Source organism: Diceros bicornis, chromosome 4 (assembly GCF_020826845.1).
Source record: "Diceros bicornis minor isolate mBicDic1 chromosome 4, mDicBic1.mat.cur, whole genome shotgun sequence".
NCBI classification, from domain to species: domain Eukaryota; kingdom Metazoa; phylum Chordata; class Mammalia; order Perissodactyla; family Rhinocerotidae; genus Diceros; species Diceros bicornis.
Genome location: NC_080743.1, coordinates 98,152,675 through 98,168,251, shown reverse-complemented (window position 1 = coordinate 98,168,251; position 15,577 = coordinate 98,152,675). Strand labels below are relative to the sequence as shown.

The 15,577-nt window shown below is 51.0% G+C and overlaps 2 protein-coding genes and 1 pseudogene across 3 annotated transcripts in view; all 3 read right to left on the bottom strand.

The window, feature by feature from the left end:
- The window catches only part of CREG1 (cellular repressor of E1A stimulated genes 1), a 224,592-nt gene that overhangs the window by 128,249 nt on the left and 80,766 nt on the right, over nucleotides 1–15,577 (bottom strand). The window lies entirely within an intron of this gene.
- CD247 (CD247 molecule) overlaps nucleotides 1–15,577 on the bottom strand; it is a 77,123-nt gene that overhangs the window by 10,460 nt on the left and 51,086 nt on the right. The gene's annotated exons all lie outside the window — the stretch shown is intronic.
- LOC131405026 (mitochondrial carrier homolog 1-like) lies at nucleotides 1,991–5,776 on the bottom strand (annotated as a pseudogene).

Sequence of the window (15,577 nt, the reverse complement as noted above, 5' to 3'; positions counted from 1 at the left end):
CAGGGTAACTATGTCTACCTTAAGGGTTGTGGTGAGAATCGAATGAGATAACGTATTGGTAGGTGTTTTTGTAAATTTCCGCGGTAAGGACAGTGATATCTAACATTTCTGTAGGGTCTTCTGAGTCCTTGCCCTCACAGGGCTTACGGCTTAGTTCATGAGGCCAGCAGGGTGGAGGGGCTTCCCTCCAACAGCAGACAGCTTTCCAGGATGCCAACTCAAAGGCCTGAGCCACAGCCACTCCCTTCTGGGTCCCAGCTTCTTCTCTGTCCCCTTCTTCTCTGTCCCCAAGGCAGACACCTGTTCACCTCCTTCCTTGAGCCACTTGTGCACCCTGCTCCTATCCCCACCACATTCAGTCCTCAGGGCAACCATCGGCAGCTTCCTAAGAGGCATTTAATGGTGTTATGTGGTGGCTGCTTTCCTATACAGCTGGAGAAGCTGTTTTATCTCATGCTTCCTGCCCTCCGCCCCAGATCCACAGCACCCAGGAGAACCCCAGCATTTGAAAGGGGACCCAGAGACTGACTGAGGGTTCTCAAACAGACTCTCAGTCCTGGCTGCATGTTAGAATCGGCCCAGCCCCTCCCCACCGGGTTCTCATTTAATTGATCTGGGGTGGGGCCTGGGCATGAACATGGGCCAGTGCACGGCCAGGGCTGAGGTTCAGAGCTGCAAAATCACTCGGGTGCAGCCTTCCCTAGAGATGCACTCGTGCCCTAAAACAAATGTAAATGTCACAGTCAGGCAGAGAGGAAGAGTGAAATCAAAGCCTCAGTCCTTCTGATGCACTGTAACTTTTGTGTATTACTGAACTTCTCCTCCAAGCCTCGGTTTCCTCATCTGTAAAACCGGGATAATAATATGACCTATCTCATTACGTGGCACTGAGAATTAAATAGGATAATTATTACCAGGTGGAGGACCATGTAATAAGTGCTCCATAATGTCAGCTATTGTTGTCACCGTGATTTTTTTCCCCAAATCACCACCAATACATTTCTTTGAGAGAGAAAGTGTCAAACCATATCAGGAAGTTTTAAACTAGGTAGGACTAGAGCCACGAATCTCCCTAACTTCTGGGTGTTCACAAGGCACACCCAGGTAACTAGATCCGAATGTGAGGGGTCACCGTTACACCAACAAGCATTTGATGAGGGGGATGCATTCTGAGCAGTCACATGATTTCCCATTCAGAAGATGCTGCCTTCAAATCAGAAAAGTAGTGTTGAGGAAAACGAAGACAGAACCTAGCAATAGCCTCCTAGCACAGGTCTGGATGTGATGGCGGCCTCGTGAAAGGGGATCATGCCCTATTTACAAACAGGAAAGTGATGCTCCCAGCTGAGTGCAGGAGGAGAGCTGGGGGTGGAGTCTGACCCCACGAGCATTTTCCCATCCAACCTGGGATGGAACACGCCATTCTCTGGCTCCCTGCACAAGGCAGACTCAGCAAATCTGAGAAGAAACAGGATTCTGCCCCAATTCTCAACCCCACCCTACCTTTCCCAGGTCCAACAGGTGACCCAGGCCACTGGGCACAGCCCCACCCACACCAGAACCCTGCATCTGGACAGACACATGGCAAATATGGAAGCTGAAACCCAGCTGGGCTGGAGCACACCTGGGTGCTGCTGGGTTGGGGTCATCTTGCAGGTGCCCCAAGATGATCAGGCCTCCCCCACGGTGGCCAGGCTGAGTCAGCATGGTTTTTTGTGGGGTGTTTTTGGTGAGGAAGATTGGCCCTGAGCTAACATCCATTGCCAATCTTCTTTTTGCTTGAGGAAGATTGTCCCTAAGCTAACATCTGTGCCAATCTTCCTCTATTTTGTATGTGGGATGCTGCCACAGCACGGCTTGACGTTTGGTGTGTAGGTCCGCACCCAGGATCCGAAACTGCCAACCCTGGGGCGCCAAAGCGGAGCACATGAATTTAACCACACTACGCCACTGGGCCAATGCCGACAGCCTGTTTTTTAGGTGATTCAGGTTACTTCAGGGCAAAGCACGATCATGACACCTGGCAGAAAAGCAGGCTGCAGCCTCGGAAGAGCTGGCCCTGCACTCGCAGGTAGTTCCAGCAGTGGATCCGGGATCTGAACGCTGGGGTGTGGGTGGGGGTGAGCCCCGCCTGCAGCCCAGAATTGTTCACAGCCGTGAGATCACCCACCAGCAGAAGGGGCCAGTCAGTGTGCTCAATGAACCCCCACCACAAATTTGGGGTAGCTCAGGATGGCCAAGGGCTGAGCTGGGAACCGGGACTCTGGTAGTTTCCCAGCCCCCCTGTCATCACACTGTCCTCCACCAGGTAGGCACTGATACAGTGGGCCAGCAGGTTACAGCCTCACAAGAAAACCACATCTCCCAGGAGGTGAGGGATTAATCCAACAAAGGATTAATGCCAGCAGCCCCTCCTCTCTGAAAATCTTCCCAGTGGAGGGCGGCAGCCGCTGTACTTGGCTTCCCCCAGTTGGTCCCACAAATTGGACTGTGCTGCGTTGAGATGACATGCAGGGGGGTGGGCCAACATGCGGGACACCACTGCATCAGCCGTAGGTCTCCTTCACTGCTTCCTTCAGAGGAGTCTTCACATCGTCCTTCTTGGAAACCTGCTCGACCTCATCCGGAGGGAAAAGCTTCACGCTGCCCGGGTCCCAGCGAAGAGGGCGGTGGGCAGCACGGGGGCTGAGACCTCGAAACGGCCCTATCTGCCCGTCCACGCGCACCGTGTTCTCGGCGGAGGTGAAGCAGCTCGGCAGACAGGGACCTTCCTCCCCAGCGCACTGGTCCCAGTGGTGGGGGCATCGGCTCAGGACCCATCTGGATGAACAGCTTCAGGCAGAGCGCCGTCACGCTCGCGCCCAGCGTCTCCAAAAGCGCCCCGGTGATGGAGGCATTGTCCTCGGAGCGCAGGCCCCGGACCTGCCCTCCATCCTGCGGGCCGAGGGCTGTGCCGCAGGCCAAGGGGGGCGCTCACGTGCGCGGTGAGAGGTGCGCGGGCTGCGGCTCCCAAGCCCGGCCTCGACCCCCTCCGCCGCTCCGCCCGCCGCGCGCCAGGGCGCAGCATCCCCGCGGCGCACCCGCGTTTTCACTCTAAGCACAGTAAGCTGGAGCCCTCCTGCGGTGTAACAGGATACGTGGAGCCGCCTAGAGGAGGCTCCAGGGGCAACCAGAGTATCTATCCATATGGTGCACTGCGTCTAAAAATGGGAAGAGTCTTAGTAGTCAGAGTGAGCCTAGCCGTCTCTATGCACCCTGTTGTCATCTTCATAGAAGCCCTGAGTTCAGGAAGTCTCATGGCGCTGACCATTAACAGGAAGGGGCCCAGAGGGCAGCCTGGGGGAGGCACCTGCCCTTACACAATCCGGTTTCTCTGGGTGAGGTGTATTGTCTTTCTGTCTCCCAGACAAGACTGTGAGCTTCTGAGACCAGGGAACGCAGGTGTTAATCAGCCTGGTCCTGCCACAGCCGCAAGCTGCAAGCATACAGTGGCGCCCATCTCCCCTCCAGCAAATCCTGCTTAGCAGCAGGGCATCCTCAGAACTCCTCACATCCAGCTCCTGTGGACACCGCTCCTATGCCTGATGGAGTCTGATTCTCATGAGGGCCCAGAAGGTAGGCAGGGGGCTAGTATTGGGCCCAATTCACAGGTTGATAAACTGAGACCAGAGGAATAAAGTCGCTTCCCCAAGGACCCTGCAGGTTCCTGGCAGAGCTGGATGGGATTACTGGGTCTCTGGATTCCAGGTACTTTTCTTACCTCTCTGCCTCAGGTGCACCTCACCTTTGGGGACAGGACACAGAGTTTGCACCTAGCTCTGAGTTCACAGCCCTTACTGCTTGCTGGCTTTTGACACTTAGTCACAGCAGCTTGTGAACTTTTCACGTGTGTCCCCTCTCCAACAAGCCCTTGAAAGCACAGGTGATGTATTTTGGTTTCACTTGCTTATTTCCCCTCCTCACCTAGCATTAGGCCACTTGAGAAGAGGAAGGAACACAGACTTCAGAGCCAGAAAGACTAAGATTGAAATTCTGAATCTGCGTCTTACTGGCTTTGTGTTTGGGACAGCTTTCTTAACCTCTCTGAGCTTCAGTTCCCTCATCAGCAAAAGGGATTTAATAAGACTGAATTCACAGGGTTGGAATGCAGATGAAATGAGGGAGTGTGGGGGAAGTGCCCTGCATGGTGGCCATGCTGAGCCCACGGGTTTCCAGTGGCCTCTCTGCCACCATCGAGGCTCTGTGGGTACAAAGAGCAGCAGAGTGGACCAGGGCTTCCCACCTCTCACCCTTCACTCCAAGGTTGGGGACAGGACCTGGTAAGGTTCCCCAGCTCATGATGGAGATATCCATCTTTCAGGGTGTGTGGGAGTAAAATCAGGCAATGAATCTGTATGAAGTGCCTGCATACAGTAGGAGCTCAATAGTGTGCAAACATTGTGAGTACTCTGGCTTCACAAAATGATAAGGTGACTTACATTGGCACTCAGCATACGGTTTAGGGAACTCTTTGCCCTGCATTACCTGACTTAATCCTCAGAACAACTCTGTAGCAAATGAGCAGAGTTACTACTGATTCTGTCTTGCACATGAGGAAACTGAGGCTCAGAAAGGTCACTCAGCAAGAAAGTTCCCAAGTGCATCTGATGCAAAGTCCCTCGTCTCTCCACTTTATTCCAGTGCCTCTGGGGTTCTCTCATCCAGAGAGCTTCCCACCTTTTGTACGAATTTCTCCTCTGGCACCTCCAGCCTCTGCTTGAATACCTTGGGTGACAGGGAGCTCATCACCTATCAATCACTTTCAGGATTTAAAAAAAACAACTTTGGTCCTAGTTCTGCCTTCAGAAGCACAAAGAACACAGATTCTCCCACATCCATAAGGCAGCCTTTAAAATCCCACCCGTGTCCAGCTCGTCTCCCCCTTAGTAGGAAGCACTTGAGCATCGTAGCAAGAACAAATCCTCTGAAGCTAGAGAACTTGAGTGTCAGTCCTGGCTCCGCTACTGAACTAGCTGTGTGACCATAGAATAATCTCACAGCGACCTCCCAGGGTGTGTGACACTGAAAGGGGGTGGGCTTGTTACCTGGTAAGCTCTCAGTAGAGAGGCGCTAATGGCATCAATACTAATGATAAGGCCCATGTTCAGGAAGGATCAGCCAGCTTCCAAGCCCTGACCACCTTTTGCACCCCAGCCTTGCACGCAGGGTCCTGCTGCTGCCCAGCGCACCACCCCCTCCCCCAGCTTAGACGCAACTGGTGATGACACTGTCAGCTAAGAATTTAGAAAACAGGAAGTCACGTGTCTCAGGAAGGCAGTGGCAGCAGCATCGGGGTGGCCGTGTGCTGGGTGTGATGCCTGGCCCACTGACCATGGCACCACAGGCACCCAGACCTTCCCTTCGGGGGCTGCTCCCTTTCATTGAGCGACTAACTTTCACTGCAGCAGGAACACTACCGGCTAGACACAGGGTCACAATGAGAGCCACTAGCTGGAGATTTATTTTGTAGGGAAGGCTTGTGAGTTTTCTCATTCTGTCCTTACAGCGACCGTGACTTAGCAGCCAGGGAACTGAGACCCAGAGAGGCTAACAGCATGCCTGAGGCCCAGAGCCAGGATCGAACCCAGGCCTGTCTGGACCCGGCGTCCAGACACCATTTGGCCCAGAATCCTAACCACCATTTGGTACAGCCCTTAACAACTTACAGTCCTCGGGGCTGGGGAGAGGGGTTCCTCACCAGGCTGTAGGGTCCTTCCTTCTCCGAGGATCGCACCATATCGGCAGGTGATACCCTGACTCTACAGTTGGCCTTCCTTCTTTGAGGGAGCAGGGGGCGGAGAAGCCTCGGGGGGTAACAGGGAAGGATGGCCTGCTAGCAAAAGTGAGGCCAGGACCCACACTGGCCAATGCCCATAGAGGCTAACTCACCTTGACCTGCAGAACAAGTCTATATAATGTATTGGTACCGTATAATTTATTGCTACTCGTTTTAATTTGCCACAGCCTCCTCAACCCCTTCCTCAGTGTTGGATTTCAAATACTCATGTTTCATTGAAGCTAATCTCTGGTCACAACTACTTACATTTATATATCCTCATAGACAAGGATTCTAAGTGGACAAGGGCACAAGGGGACAAGGATTCCAGGGAAGAAAGGGAGCTGTTTGATTTCTTAGGGATAATAGGATTATGGGCAAATATTTCTATTCTTATGTTTTTATTTCCATTAAGCTTTTTATGATTTGTGCAATAAAATTTTTCTGTGATCACTTTTCATTTTCAAGTAAATCAACTTATTATAAAAGTGCAAGGTATTAGGGAAATGCAAATCAAAACTACAATGAGATATCACCTCATACCCACCAGAATGGCTAGTATTAACAAGACAAGAAATGAAAAGTGTTGGAGAGGATGTTAAGAAAAGGGAACTCTCATACACTGCTGGTGGGAACGCAAACTGGTGCAGCCACCATGGAAAACAGTATGGAGATTCCTCAAAAAATCAAGGATAGAACTACCATATGATCCAGCTATTCCACTGCTGGGTATTTATCCAAAGAACACAAAAACACGAATGCATAAAGATATTTACACCCATATGTTCATTGCAGCGTTATTGACAATAGCCAAGACTTGGAAACAACCTAAATGCCCATCAATGGATGAATAGATAAAGAAGATGTGGTATTGGGGGGCCAGCCCCCAGGCTTAGCAGTTCAGTAAGTGCGCTCCACTACTGGCGGCCCGGGTTCGGAACACCAGGCGTGCACCAACGCACCACTTGTTGGGCCATGCTGAGGTGGCATCCCACATACAGCAACTAGAAGGATGTGCAACTATGACATACAACTATCTACTGGGGGGCTTTGGGGAGAAAAAGGGAAAAAAAGGAGGAGGATTGGTAATAGATGTTAGCTCAGGGCTGGTCTCCCTCAGCAAAAAGAGGAGGATTGGCATGGATGTTAGCTCAGGGCTGATCTTCCTCACAAAAAAAAAAAAAAGAAGATGTGGTATATATACACAATGGAATACTATTCAGCTATAAAAAAGATGAAAGCTTGCCATTTGCAACAACATGGATAGACCATGAAGGTATTATGGTAAGCAAAATAGGTCAGAGGGAAAAAGTCAAATACCGTACTATTTCACTCATAAGTAGAAGATAAAAACAACAACAACAAACAAACATCTAGACACAGAGATTGGACTGGTGGTTACCAGAGGAGAGGGAGGGGGCGAGAGGGGTGACAGGGAACGTGTGTGTGGTGATGGATGGTAATCAGTCTTTGGGTGGTGAATATGATGTAATCTGTACAGAAATCAAAATATAATGATGTACACCTGAAATTTATATAATGTTATAAACCAATGTTACTTCAATAAAAAAAAAAAGTGCAGGAAGTACAAAAAATCAAAATCACCCATAATAACACATTCAAACACAGCCACTATTAACATGATGGCAGATTGCCTTACAGGGTGTTTGTTATTTATAAATTGTAATAATTCTACATAAAAAAAATTTTCCCTGAAAGAAAACTGTTTTTTTTTCAGTTAGTATTATATTATAATTTAACATTATATTTTCATGTTATTTCATATATTCATTTCATGTTACTTCATAGTTTCACTGAATATCCTTTTTCATGGCTGCATAATAATCCTCCCGCTATTTATTTAACCATTCCCTACTGCTGGCCATTTGTTTCCAATTTTTCACCATTGTAAATAATTCTGTGATAAACAGCTTCATTCCTAAAGCATTTTACAAGTTTAGAATTCAATCAATAATACCGTGAAAAATGAAAGCTAAGACAACTAGTCCAAGAGAAAAATCAGCTAAAGATATAAATGGGCAGTTCTCAGAGGAAGAAAAACAAATTGCTTATAAACAGATAATAAGACACTCAGTCTTACTACTGTCAGGGAAATGAAAGTACACAACGACAAGGAGATGGATCTTATTGTTCATGGGTGGTCAGAAGGCCTCAGCTGTGAGGATATGTGGAGGGAGGGCACTCCTGGCAGAGGAACAGCAGGTGCAAAGACCCTGTGGTGGACCCAGGCCTAGTGTATCTGAACAGCCAGGAGGTGGGTGTGGCCAGGGTAGCATGAATGAGGGAGAGTGCTAGAAGATGAGGTTAGAGGATGACAGGCGGGTGGGGGCGTTGGTGAGAACCTCCTCAGCCAGTGGCTTTGACTCTGAATGAAATGGGGAGCGATTGCAGGGTTTTCTCCTTTTACAACAAATGCACATTATTTTTGTAATTTCAAAAACACAAATAAAATTAAAAAGAAAAAATTAAACCCAACTGGAATAAATTTGGTTCACATTGCCTTGGGCCCCTGGGTTGGCTAGAGATGCCCAGGCGAGCCGCAGGACAGGCCTACCATCTGGGTTAGGCTGCAGGGCACCACCAGCTCTGCAGAGATGCTCCATGACCTGTCTGCGTTCCCCCGGATGCAGCAGTCTTTATCTCCTGCTGCCCTCACCCCGTAGACCAAGCTAGGGCTTCCACCCAGCAAGTGGTTTTATTTCTACTGAAGGGATGAGAATCCATTCATTTCTTTGCTCTTTCATCATTTATTAACACAGGATCACCAAGCCTCTATTCCTGTTATGGGCTGAACTGTGTCCTCCCAAAATTCCTATGTTGAAGTCCTAACCCCCAGGCCCTCAAAATGTGACTGTATCTGCAGAGAGGGTCTTTAAAGAGGTCATTAAGGTCAAATGAGGGCGTTAGGGTGGGCCCTGGTCCAATGTGACTGGTGTCCTTATAAGAAGAGCAGGACACAGGCTCACACAGAGGGAAGACCGTGTGAGGGCACAGGGAGACGGTGGGTAAGTGAACAGGTCACCCACCGAGAGATGGACAGGGCACCGAGGAAAGACAAGGAGACAATGCCTGCGGCCACACTCCGGGAGTAAAACAACCACAAGCGTGACCCTTAGTGAGCGGATGAGGAGTTTCAGGTCCTCCCGCTCACTCCTCCTTCCCAGCAGCCCTCAAGACCAGGGGACGAGTCTCTCATTTAGCAGACAGCACTCACTATATGCCAGGCACAGTCTGAGCAATATATACACACAGAGCAATATAGATATGTATCTTACCGCTTGTACCAGCTGGGACGCCTGGCTTTCCTGGTTCACTCCAGGAATTGACGCTATAACAATCATGGTCATGGCAAACATTTGCTTCACACTTTCAGTTTACAAAACCTTTCTATATTCTTGGTTTCATTTGATCCTAACGACAGTTAGGCGCGGTAAGCTGGGCAGATCTTATTTGCTCCACTTTGCAGATAAAGAGACTGAAGGTCAGGGAGGTGAAGTGACTCTCCTGAGGTCCCGAGGTGCACATGGGGCAGAGCCCAGATGAGAGGCCAGGTCCTGCCAGGCCTTTGTCTTCCTCACACAGCCTACAGCCCTTGCCTTACGCTCTGGAGCATTAGCACCATTTACAAGGGATCCACTCCAGAGCAAACCCCGTTATGGCACGATGCCAGGCAGGATTTTGCCATTTCTCTAAGACTTTAATTTTACTCTGCAGATAAACCTCACAGTATGCAGAGATATATGCACGAGGACGTTTATGCGTCATTATCTGCAGGAGCAAAACAAGAAAAACAACGTAAACGTCCACTGACTGGGAACCTGATAAATACATTTTGGTATATTCACATATAGCAATTCAAAACCCAAAAACACAACAGACAGTTCTGTATGTGCTGCTATGGAAAGATCTCCAAGATAATCAGGTGAAAAAGGCAAGCTCTAGAATGGTGTGTATATTATTTGTGTATAAAAAAGAAAAGGCATATTATACAGCCTGCACATGTATATGTATATGTCCATTAAAATGTACCTGATGGAGTTTCTGTTGGTGGATGAAAAAGTTCTGGAAACAGTGGTGATGGCTGCACAACATTGTGAATGTACTTCACCCACTGAACCGTACACTTAAAAACGGTTAAAGTGGTAAATTTTATATTATCTACATTTTATCACAATAAAAAATGTTTATATATATCTATATGTCTAGATGGCTACATACACAAAAAAATCTTATCTACAGTTAACGCTGGAGAGGAGCCGGGGAGTGGGGAGGTGGGGAGCATTTTACTTATTTTCTACTTTGCAACTTTTTGGGCTATTTGAAACTCTAACCATGATAGTATATTACATCTACAATACTAAACGACCCAAACGAAAACGAATGGCGTGAACCCTTCAATCAAACAAGGTGCGTGTGGCACAGTTCTAGGCAGGGCAGAAAGTGGAGAGAGAGGGACTCGTCCATCAAGAAAAGCACCTTGAACTTGGCTGTGACTCAGTACATTTCTGGTGATGACCTGCTGGGGTTTGGAAGCATCTCAAATACACAGAAATTTTCACTATAAAGGTATTTGAAGAATATGGTTACATTTACGTATGAACACAAAAAACAGTTACTGCTGGTAATTTGCATGATCATTATTGCTGTTATTATTTTCCAATGCTGCAGGAGTTTTGCAAGCCCCTCCTTCCCTCACCCCCACAGGAGCACCAGCCAAGCCAGCAGGTGGAGGAAGCCGACAGCAGCTCTGACCCACAGCCCCGCCCCAGCCGGTGCCACTGCACCCGGGCGTCAGGCACCCAGGATGCCAAGCAGGTCTCTGGGCACTTGGAGCTGAGCTACCTGGGCCACCCAAGGGAGACCATGGGGTGGAAGGGGGCCAGGGGTGCAGCCCTCATCCGACCTCTGGGAACCATCCTGCCAGCCCCAGGCTGTTGAGGGCACCTCCTCAGGGCTCCCGCAGCCCCCACAGCAGAAATCTTGCGTGCCTATCTGCTTGCCAGACGCCCCCTCCAGCCAGGGGCTCCCCACGCCCGGGGCCGTCCCTCCTCCACCTTTGCGGGCCCGTGCATGGCTTCTCACACTGCAGGACACAGTGGCAGGCTGGGGGCAAGGCACAGGATGAGGCGCTGTGGACCAGCTTCCCACTGCACCACGCTTCTCAAGCTCAAGGTTGGGGGGAGGAAATGCTATTTAGATTTTAAGTCAGACACAGATACTTCATGGGATAGAGTAAAGAACTCAGTGAGATTTTACCGAGGCGAGCCTGAGCCTTCTGAGGCCATGCTCACGTCCTCGGGTGTTGGGCTTCCTCATAGAAAGGGGGGAAGGAGAAGAATGACTGGCTCCCAGGATTCTCCAGGGTTGGACACGCTCAGCTCAGCCCTCAGCCCCCGTTACCCAGGGTCTGAAGTGGGGTGGGGTCCTGTCCAGGCTGCGCAAGCCCACAGGAGTGCACTCAGGCGCTGGGCTCCTCCCTCCACCCACACCCAGGCCCCAAAGTCACCAACCACATTCACGAAGGACGGCCCTCCCCAAGAGGGAGAGGAAGCCTGGGCCCACACAAGGGGCCTTGAGGCCCTTCTCCCCAGCAGCCAGGGTGGGCTCCCGGCTGTCGCGGTGCGGTTACAGGGAGCAGCAGCCCCTCCCTCCGTCCCACAGCTGCTCCTCGCTCGAGGTTTCCTGTCGAGCGCTACCATCCAGGGCCTGGGTTATCGCCCGCCGGTGATCTCCGTCTGAATGCTCACACACACTTCGTGCCGCCCCCACTTGCGGTCCCTTCCCCCCCAACCACACCGCCCCCAGCCCTGCGCACGGAGCAGCGCCCAGGGCTGGGGCTCTCACAGTGGCCTGGATCTGCGGCCGGGCTCAGGGACCTGGGGTCGGAGGGCTGTTTCTCAGATGTCGGGGAGAACCACCCGAGGGTCCCCGTGGGGGGCAGGGACCAGGCCAGTCCCCGGGGCGCCAGGCACACGCCCACACGTGTCCACAGCTGCACAGCCGTGAGGACAGGCCCAGGAGACAGGAACCTGCCCACGCTGGGCCACCAGCCGCCAGCACTCCTCCCCCGGCGTCAGAACAGGGAGGAAGCACAGGGGTCTCTCTACTCTTACAGGGGGACTCCAAATGTCGTCAAAGCTGCCACTCTCAGAATCGAGAGCTGCTTTCATTTTGCAGCCCTGCGAGCGCTCCGTGTCAGGGCTTTCCCGCCGCACACGCCCCGCCAGGGCAGAGCTGGTTTTATCTCCCCTCTGGCCGGGCCTTCCCCAGTGGGCTCCGGAGCGCACGCCGGGACCCCCGCGTGGGGCGCTGCGCTCTCCGCGCCCAACCCACGAGTGAGGGGCCTGCGGCAAGGACACAGCGACTGCTGGCTTTTTCTGGTTTTCTCCGACTTGAGCTAATCAGGTCCCATGACAGGGTATTGATGAAAAATACAGATGCAGAGAATTTTTACTTAGAAGGACAGAAGAAGTCGGTTGAGTTAGTTCCTGGGTGGAGAGGGGTTTCTTGACTCCTCTTGGCCTGCGGCAGAGTCAAGCTTCTCAGCAGCGCTTCCCTGGTTGGTCCGGGGCCTGTGTCAGTCAGCCCGCTGCAGCTGAGTGCGGGTCCCCGAGGCGGGCCCAGGGGTCTGCCTCTCCACACGCTCCTCCGTGTTCCCATGGATGCTGCGCTGTGGGGCTATTGCCTTCTGGGTTGGTTGGGTCTGGAGGACTCTATGAATGCATCCAGCCCCCCTGAGCATTTTCGGACAGGCTGCTCCTTGAGGGAGGGCAGCCCCAAAGCTCTCTGTTGCAGACACACAGCAACCCAACAGCCACCAGTGCTCACACACTCCATCTCTTTCATCAGGGGAACACCTGAGAAAGCCACGACGTTGGCATTCCAGGTCCATCTTGTGTTCATTCCCCACATTTCATCCTGTGGATGAGTAATCCACATGCACATCATGCCACACCTAACATGGCTGCCTGAGGATCTGCTTTGTCTCAAATATAGTAACAAGGACAGTCCTGGAATTTCTTTATCTCCTTCTAGCCCCTCTTACTTCACATCCTGTCGTTTGCTGAGGACAGGGCTCGGGGTGCTGGGGCGGGCCCGGGGAGACCTCACGCCACCTGTGTCTTGGGAGAGTCTGGCGTTCGGGTGTGAGATGCCAGCTGGGTAGGGCCAGGAGCCGGGGTGGGCGTCTCCCGCTGCATCAGCACGGTCTCAGCAGTGTGCTTTGCTCCTGGCACGGACCACAAGCTGCTCTGGGCAATTTAGGGACTCGGAGCCATTTGCTCAGGGCTGTGTGGAGATGGAAGGGGGGCCTGAGCATGCATTAGTCCCTGTGCAAGGTTAGTCGGCCACAGAGAACAGGTCCAATTCCCAAACAGACCAGGATGACCAGCCAAGGACGAAAGAACAAACATGTGTTGCAGCCAAAATGGAGCTGGCCTCTCCCCCTGTGTATCTTTCACCGATTTATCCTGGATGGAGAAGGAGCAAAATCACCTACCAACCCTGGAAGACGAGAGCTGCGGTGAGTTGAAGCCAGTGAGCCTGGGCGGCAGGAGTGAGGAGGCAGCCTTGTGTGTAAACTGGCAGGCGTCCTGGAGTGTTCCCAAATGTCGCCCTCAGCTCTCCATCCAGATACTGCCTTTCCCTTTCCCTCCAGTCATCCTTTCCAAGCCTTTCTGGCTCTCATTTTCGCCTAAGGTTTCCCTCCCCAGAGCTCCAGCCCACGCCACCATCCATCACGTTCATTATCTTTTAGTGCAAAGAGCACTTTCTCTGTGACTCTCACTGTGTCGAAGGGGTTCGTTTCTCCTCAACTAGACTGTAGGTTGCTCAAGGCAAAGACCATGGCTTCTAGTTCCTTTGGTTCCATCACTGCAGGAAGCCCAGTGTTAGGCACTACTGGACACTCAGTAATTACACAATTGCATGGATGATTGAAAGGATGATTGATTGGTGGTCATTAATGCTGTAAAATGCACGAATTTTGCCCCATACATTTCAAAGAACCCATGAGTTGGAGGAGGCCTGAGAGATCATTTTTATGGGAGCCTGAGCCAATGCTGTCACCCAAAGTGTGTGACCTTAGGGAAGTCACTTCACCCCTGGTTTCTTCACTTCCAAAATAAGGGTGTTCATATAACAGTCTCTATGGTTCCTTCTGGCTGTGATCCAGTGTTCGAGCTAATCATCATGAAGAAAACCACTAAAGATTTCCTAATGAGGAACCATTACAAAGTGTCAGATTCCAAATGTGTCCCCCCTTCCCTGCTGTCCCTACATGCATGGCCTGGTGCGAACATGCGTGAGTGGGATGGGGATGGTGCAGCCCCTGCACCTCGAGGGAGGAAGGCGGGCATGGCCTTTCCTCACAGGGGGTCCCAGGCTGTAGGCAGGCCCCCTGCATTTGACTCAGGCCCAGGCCCCGCCACGCAGGACTGCCACCCAGGGCAGCATCCTACTGACGCCTAAACAAAGAACAGCCCGAGGTTCACCCTGAATGGGGCTGCCAGCCTTCTGGGAGGGCCAGCCCACCACTTCCAGTAAGACTGTGCTCAGCTCATCCTTGTCTGAGATACTTCGGCTTGACAAACTTTTATTCATCTTTCGAGGCTCAGTTCAAATGCTACCTCCTCTGGGAAAACTTCTGTGTTTCCTTCAGGCAGAACTAATCTCCCTTTAGTGGGCACCTGTTTCTATTGTACAGGGTGCCCTAAGAGTCAGGAATCATGGGTTAAACTTATTGTTAAACAGAATAGGAGTTACATTTTCAAATAATACATTCAATATGCTTTCCTTCAACCTTCAGATATCTGTTCAGGCGAAGTACCTCTATATTAAAGAAATGGATCTGATTGTTAATCTTGCAAAAAAAGGTACAAGAAATACAGTACTTTCTCTGTTTCCAGCCTTTTTGACACTCTGTATGTAGTGTATTTCTTGTACTTTTTTGCATTGACAATTGGCCTCATTGCTTTAAATTTAGAACTTCTTGATAAGGTGTCTGGAGGTTGAAGAAAACCATATTGAGCATATTGTTTGAAAATGTAGCTAACGTTCTGCTTAAAATAAGTTTATGGTAATAGTTATGACTTTTCAGACACTAGTTCTTGACATTTTTTACTAATTATTTGATGATAGGTCTGTTCCAATTAAAAATTAAACTCTGGGATATATTTTCTTCTTTGACTCTCCAATCCCTAGCTAGTGCCAACACAAAGTAGGTGATCATAAGGGCTTGATGAAAGAATAAATGATAGTCAGGTGGGCTCACCAGAACCCTTGCTCAGGGGCTCAGCCCAGAGTGGGCTGCCTCCCTCATTGCTGTGTTTTCAACTCTCTCTCCCTAATCCCCCCAGTTTGACAAGAAGAAATAAGATGAAGACTAAGAGTTTTACGTCTCACATGTGGAAAAGAAACATGAGTGAGCCTCAGAAGAATCTGCCTGACTTTTCTGCAGAAAGGAGCTGAAGAAAAGAGCTGAAGAGCTGAAGAAAAACGCAGCTTCTCCCTGCCCAGCAGCTGACCAGCCCCGCGCCCCGGGCGCGTTATTTCTGAGCTCCCCTGAGGCCCCTGCGTCCGAGCCGGGGGCCCCACGGGGAAGGACCACGTGCATTTCCAAGTCCCCTGTGCAGGTCATTTGTGAGGCGGTGGGGCGAGACTGCAGCTGGGCCAGAGCTGGAAGTCTTTCCTGGAGGTGTGTTTGTCAGTTTGGCAACCCTCGGTGCGCTCAGCCCACGCCCT